Genomic DNA, 7,214 nt, shown 5'->3' with positions numbered 1-7,214 from the left:
CATTTTATGCAAATATACAATACCCACATGTCTGCCTGCTACAGAGGCCCTTCTAGTTAAGCCAAACCATTTCCTGATTGATACTTTCCCAATTAAAGATTTGGTCGCAATAGCCGAAGGCAATGGGTCTTGCATCCACATCAATGTTTGATTATTGGTTGAAGGATCCTCAATAGCTGTCATCTGACTGGACACAGGAGTGGGATTTGCTCTCTTTAGTAGCAGTACCATCCTTGATGTTGCATTCCACCTGTTTTGGGACATTTCTCATGAATATATAAACTTGACAAGTTAACAAATAAATCATTTACTTACCTATTCATATTGCATTAATGACTTTCAAACAACTCTGACATGAGTTAGATATGTCAGGAATTTATGCATAATTTATCATGTAACCATTTATCATAACTTCTTTGATATTCATAATAGAGTGCACAGCGAGCTAATAGACATACACATATGAAGGAAATTCGGATTTAAATCTGCATGTTGTTCAAAGGAATTTTTATCAATAATGTGCAAAAACTGACACTGTTCAAAGAACGTTTTATCAATCATCTCATGATGTGAAAATTCTAAACATCCTCTGGGGTGCATAGCATTATGGTGTCTTCGGTATAACAGCAATAACTTACTTAAAAAAAAAATAATAATACAATTTTCAATTTATATGACACAAAACTTCTGTACGTGACGTCATATTTTACTCACTTAACGGCTCAGGTACATCCGTTTTTGTGGAAAAATTCCGAGGTTTGAATTTCTATTCTGACGCCAGAGGAGAAAGACTTTATCTATTTTATTTAATTATTTACTTCAAATGTATTTGCATATACTGAACTTACCTAGCATAAACAGTAAACTCAATCCATTGTACTTAAATTGTATCATCATGATCAAAAGCAAATCTACCTAACAATATCTGGAAAGCGTATCGAGTTCTAAAAAACGGGCTGTTAAATAACTGCGCTCGCCCAATGGTTTCGCCGTCATACATATCTTTTGACTACAGAATTAGTAAGTTTTATACATTACATGAGCCAGCCATTTCTGCACATCACCATGTGTTTGCACAGCAGACGACAATCCATAAATATCGTTCTTTATAACATCAAAATAGTTTTCTTTGATATAAAAATTGTATCGATTGTATATGAAATTGCAATATCTTCAACAATTAACATTTCTTGACAGCCTATCCGTCGGATTTTTACCAATCTAAACTCTTGATGAATCTATGACTTCTTTCCTGTTGAACAACCTCGGCATAAAAGGAAGCCCAATTCCGATCTTAATTTTGAAGTCTGCATATCATACATCAAACCAGACTTCTTTTCTCTTAAAATAGATGCATCTATTTTATATTCTAAATAGATGCTATCATTTGATATTGGAAGAACCATGCACAATCTTAAGCTTGTTTCTTCACCTTGCCTCGAGCAATGAAGGCGCGCCCTAGCCAAACCTTGTAAAACACATATTTGGTATTTTTGTGCATAACATGTTCATTTCTAATGTCGTGAACATAGTATTTTGCCAGTTATTTGCATGAATTCAAAGGCTTTTAGAAGTTCGTCATCCAAATTCCAATAATCTAGTTTTGTCTTGAACGATCAAGGCTTTAATTTTCCCTGCATATTGCTTCATACAGACTTGAAAATGCTTACTATAAAAACACATTATTCGTGGGGGATTAAATTTCGTTTATTTCGTTGTAAACATATATCACTGTAATTAAATCCTACAAGGAATTTTATATCACTATATATTTAATAGGCTGCCTCTCAAAACAACGAAATAATATGCCCACGAAACTATTTTTGAAATCAACGAAATTTTATCCCTACGAAAATTTGTGCTTCTACTGTATATCAAATATGGAATTTTTAGATAATAAAACGCATATACAATGTACATCATTCAATTCAATTCATACAAAGGAAGATATTTTACAGAAAAAATAAACTTGTAAAACATATATTTAAGGAATTACTGTCTAGTTAGTATAATACATGTATGCCAGAGCATCAACAATAGTGGGAAACATGGGATAATTTGCGAAGCCCGTTATGCATTAATTATCCCATGTTTCCCACTATTAATGATGACCCTGGCATACTATACTAACTAGACAGTAATTCCTTATATTTCCATTTCATTGTGAAATAAAATTGTAGATTTAGACTTTAAAAATGTAGACATAGATTTAAATTACACGAGGACTCCCGACCATGCCAATTCCATTATTCTTCGGCCGATGACGTCAATCACAACGGCACCCGCACAAGGTTTTTATGCATATTTAGCTTCCTTAGCGTCAGACTCAAAGACAGATGCGCACGAGATTTGCATGCATATAAGGCCTTCTTAGCTCCTGACCTATTGTCCTGCCTAATTTACATTCCGGTAGAATTATCAAGAAATTAACTCCGCTAATTTTAAAAGAGTTATCACAGAGAGAAAAAATAGAAATGGAAATATAGTTGTGATAAATTGAAAACTTTAAAATTATTGACAGATTTTAACTCTGCAAAAAAGTCTATAATTTCACAGCCTATGCGCGTTTATTCTGTTTTATAAAAAAAGTGTTCCTTATTTCGATACATTTTGCAATAAGCATGATAAGTACCACCTCTAATAAAAACTGTAAGACAGAAAATATGCGTGATCGTTGAAGTTAACTTTACTTCATAATCAGAAAAGTGAACGTATAAACTAAAGAAAGTAAAGGAGAGAAAGTATGAAAATTATTTTTTGAATAATCGTAATTGTTGCAAAAATATTTCAATATACATGTAACATGTGTAATGCAAATTAATTTATACATTTATGCAGTGTATGAGAGTTGAAATATACTGTTATGCTTAAAAAGCGACCAGGAGAATGAAGTCCGAATTTCCACAAAATGTCACCGCTCTCAACGGAAAAATGACTCTCCGCATTCTTCAAATCTAGACGTATCGCCAGGATCCTTGGATTTGGCGCATTGTTCATGCACAGCTGGCTATGTTTTGTTTTTAAAAGTTGATGCATGGGATTTGCATTGAATATTCCGATATCTTTGCTATCGAAATTGTAAAATCAAACTCGACACTCTTTTTTTCAGAGCCAGTGGGGCATGCTCTCACATTATTGGCTTGCTGATGGCTCTTCAGCATTGGATTCTGATGGGTTTTAAAGCAGTCTATATGTATTTGTAATCTAATTTTTAAAGTTGCTTAATTTAAAGGTTTTTTTTTACCAGGGTACATTGTATTCTTAGGAAGTTTTATGTAAATGAGGAAGATGTTGACCATTTAAAGGCCTTAAAAGGGTTGCCAATCAGTTACTTGGTGTCAAATCCCATGAAGAATAAAATGACCCATTTGGGTGAAGTTGGAATAGGAAGTGGTCTAAGCACACATGTATGTCTTGTACTATAATTTAGATTACTTTTCAATAGCTCTCTCTCTTTCCCTGCAGAAGAAATATTTTAATACTGTAATTAAGTCAATCTTTAAATACTGTATCATATGTGATATACATGTAATTAAATTTCATCACATAACAATAATATTGCATGTATGCATATAAAAATGCATGTATAAAATAAATATACACTATATACTGGGGGTAATGCATTTAATCAAGAAAATACGCTGTTATGAAACGCAGGTTAAATAGTTAATGTTTATTTTTAAAAATTTAAAAGCTTTGACTTACGTTTTGTCTTTATTGCAAGGTAGAAAAAAATTTGAAAGCATAGCACAGATATACCATATTTGGTTAATCAAAGTAAATAAAGAGAGTTTGATTTTTCCAGATAAAATTTTAAAACGTTTGATTCTCTCAATTACTCTTTCAACGTGAACTCTATGTTTAGCTATTTTCTTGGTTAGTAAAGAATCACTCTTGGTCATTTGTTTTCCAATGGTTGCAAAGGGTGGTATGTTTAATTCCAGTCCACATTTCTTTACTTCCTCTTCTTCCCTCATCCAACAAATCTTTGAGCATGTCTTCAAACTTCGATCGAACAAAAATGTCCTTGTCGGATATACCACCACTAAATGACATAGAAGCAAATGTAACTGAACCCCTTGGATCACACACTACTAAATCTTTCATAGTACTGCAGCTTTTATAGTCACTGTAGGTTTGTGATTCGGCCTTAAGAGATGAATGGTTTGTTGATTTTTAGTTCTGTGCAGTCAAGAGTACCAAAAGTTGTCGGAAATTCTTCCTTAAATTTGGGTGTCATATTTTCTTTGATGACATTTCTGTGAGGCCAGATGGAAAGCTCTCCAAATCTTAAAAACATGTAATTGATCCAGTGCGTAAAAATAACACTTGTTGTCAGTTTAATAATTTTAAATCAAAAAGCCAAGTAAGAATAATGAAAATCATGTCTCAATTTCATAATTGTTAAAAATAATTCACTTTTGAAATTCAATGCCATGACTTCTTTTGATCTGTTTGATGGAAATTGTATTGGTATAACTTGATCATTTGGTACCAAAAAAATATACATGTATACTCCAAGAAACTGATCAGGTGTTAAACCTGTGTAATAGTTGAACTGTTTTGCATCACGAATGATGACATCAACATTAAATTCCTGTGAAAGTTCAGCTTGCAATTTTACATTCCTTTTTTTGCGCAAGTCTTCTGATAAAGTTGATCATATGCTCCATTTACAGTCTGAAGTTTAACAATAAGCATATTGGCATATGCGTAACTTCTGTTTAAATACTCAAAATAATTTATAACAACGTAAATTTGTATGCTACGATCAATATTAACAACATAATTAATTGAACATACCTTGGAGCAGACATAAGTGTTTTTTTGTTATCATGTCGACGTTAAGTTGTGTGTTGGGACGATCACGCCTTGATCCACCGTTGACATTTGTCAATATTTGTCTAAGGTTTAGAAAATGGGTTAAATGTCACCCCCTCATTCCGGGCCGGATACCGATTGTCACTGTTGCAAAGTCCGAATGCACATCTTCTAACCATAACAATAGTATAAATGTGTTGACCTACTGTACAGTAGGCCCTAATAGTTTTGATTGTCTAACCTTCCGCCACGCAACTTTTAGTGACGCTTACGCTACATCATACCTTTTATCTGATTGGTCAGGTCAGTTATCCCGGGAAAATTGGCGATTCGCGAATTGTTATGAAATGCATGCATTAAAATGAGAAGGCTTTTCTGATGGACTTGATTCAGAATCCAATATATCGCATATCGCTTTAAAAAATATCGTATCATATCGTATCGAAATTTTTGGCTCAATACACAGCCCTACTCACAGTACCCCAGAATTGGAAAGCCTGTTTTACAAGCAAGGGTGTGACTATGAAGAATATGGAACTCTGTGACCTGAGAAGAGAAACAAAGAATTAGACCCCAGAGATTGGATACAATGGACAATAGGGGACTGGAAGAAACCTGAAGTGAGAGAGGCTAGAGCGGCTTTAAAGAGAGAGTTCTTAATGTATATAGATTACTCAAGATTTGAAAAAAAGATTAAACTATTTTTAATTGTTTGTTATTCTTCATAAAAACAGGTGTTTTAAAAAAAAATATAGACTCATTTGATCATGAGTCTCCAGGAGATACAAGGGAATTATTAAACAGTGAGGTAGAAGCTATTGTACATCAGTGTAACTGTTTGACTGTGAAAGCTCATGGATTGAGTCAAAGTCTTGCGGAGAAATTCCCTCAAGCGAATGTGTATGCGACTTGCAGACTTATAGGGACTAGAAATTTAGCCGAAGAAGAAGATAGAGGAATTCCAGGAACTATTAGGGTGTTTACCTCACAAACACCTGTGGTCATTTTTAATGGGATTATGGCAGAGCAAGTCACAGACCTAAACGAATCTCCACTTATCAGGACAACCCACAAAACAGAAAGCAATAGTCTCAGGCATGTTTGCAAAAAAGGGAAGTTTACCTTACCAGACTTATGCTTTTCCTTATCAAATAGGATGTGGTTTAGCCAAAGGAAAGTGGACTCGTTATAGACAGTAAATTGAACAATTTGTACAGACTTATGATAAATTTGTGTACATTCTTCATCATCATTAACTGTGTTTTCATGTGATATAAAATAAATTAAAAAAGACCTTTTATGAAGGAAGTATCATTCTCCAAAGTATATTTAAACGGGAGAAGGTCCACAGCAGTCCCCATGCACTCATAAGCAGATCTTGGGCAGTAGAAACACTAGGTAGTTTTCTTTCCCTGTGATATAATGTCAATATTTAATGGAAAATTCAAAAAATCGTCAGCACTTCGAGATAAAAACTTGCTATCTTTATGCAATTGATTTGCATCATCAGATTTTTTTTTACTTATCCATTTTTATCCATTTTAAAATATAAACATGTAAAAAAAAAACAGAATTAAAATCATATCTCATTGAAACTTTACATTAAATCTTGTTTTGTTTCTATGTTAGTTGATTCACTGTGTATTTCCAAAGGAAGACCAGCAGCCAGGCTTAACTTCATAGAGAATGGATTATAGATGGTTAGGATCAAAACATATCTTTCATGTTGAGGACTGTAGAAAATAAAACTTTGTTATTATGATAAAATACTACATAAACATGTTTAAATGTAATGAAAAATAATATTTCATTTATGGATACCTAACTTGTACTCTAATCAGTCATATTAAATGTCATTAGTTAAATGTATTTTTAAGACAGACTTATTTATTATCGACTTAAAGTGATGACAAGAATAGCAGGCCATACTTAAAGCACATGACAAAACATTATTTCAATTACGCAGAACTGGGTTTCTAATCATAGCTGACATTAAACATGTAGGTGAGCGATAACATAATCACAACAATAAACAATGTGTAAAAACTTTAAACAACCTACACCTTGGATTTGAAGCCTTTTTAACAAGAGTAAAAAATTGCCGAGATTCGCCATGGCGGTATAAACGCAGAAAAATTAAGTAGTACTTAAACACATTCAGTGTAAAGTGTTTATGACTTTAGCCAAAAAAATTTAAAAAAAATTATTAGGGGAGTTTACCAAAAAAATTATAAAGTAAGTTTACCCAAAAAAAAAAAAAAAAAAATTAAGAAAAATATTAAGTGTAATAAATAATTTAAGAAAAAATCATGATAAAAATATTCTTAGTTTTTTTTCAGGACTTGTGGCCTGGTGTTTTCTTGACACAATCGTTTCTTTGACTGTGAAAAAAG

Source organism: Saccostrea cucullata, unplaced genomic scaffold (genome assembly GCF_032062105.1).
Source record: "Saccostrea cucullata isolate Sc308-1 unplaced genomic scaffold, CSIRO_AGI_Scuc_v1 ctg2460, whole genome shotgun sequence".
NCBI classification, from domain to species: domain Eukaryota; kingdom Metazoa; phylum Mollusca; class Bivalvia; order Ostreida; family Ostreidae; genus Saccostrea; species Saccostrea cuccullata.
This window is presented reverse-complemented; position numbering follows the sequence as displayed.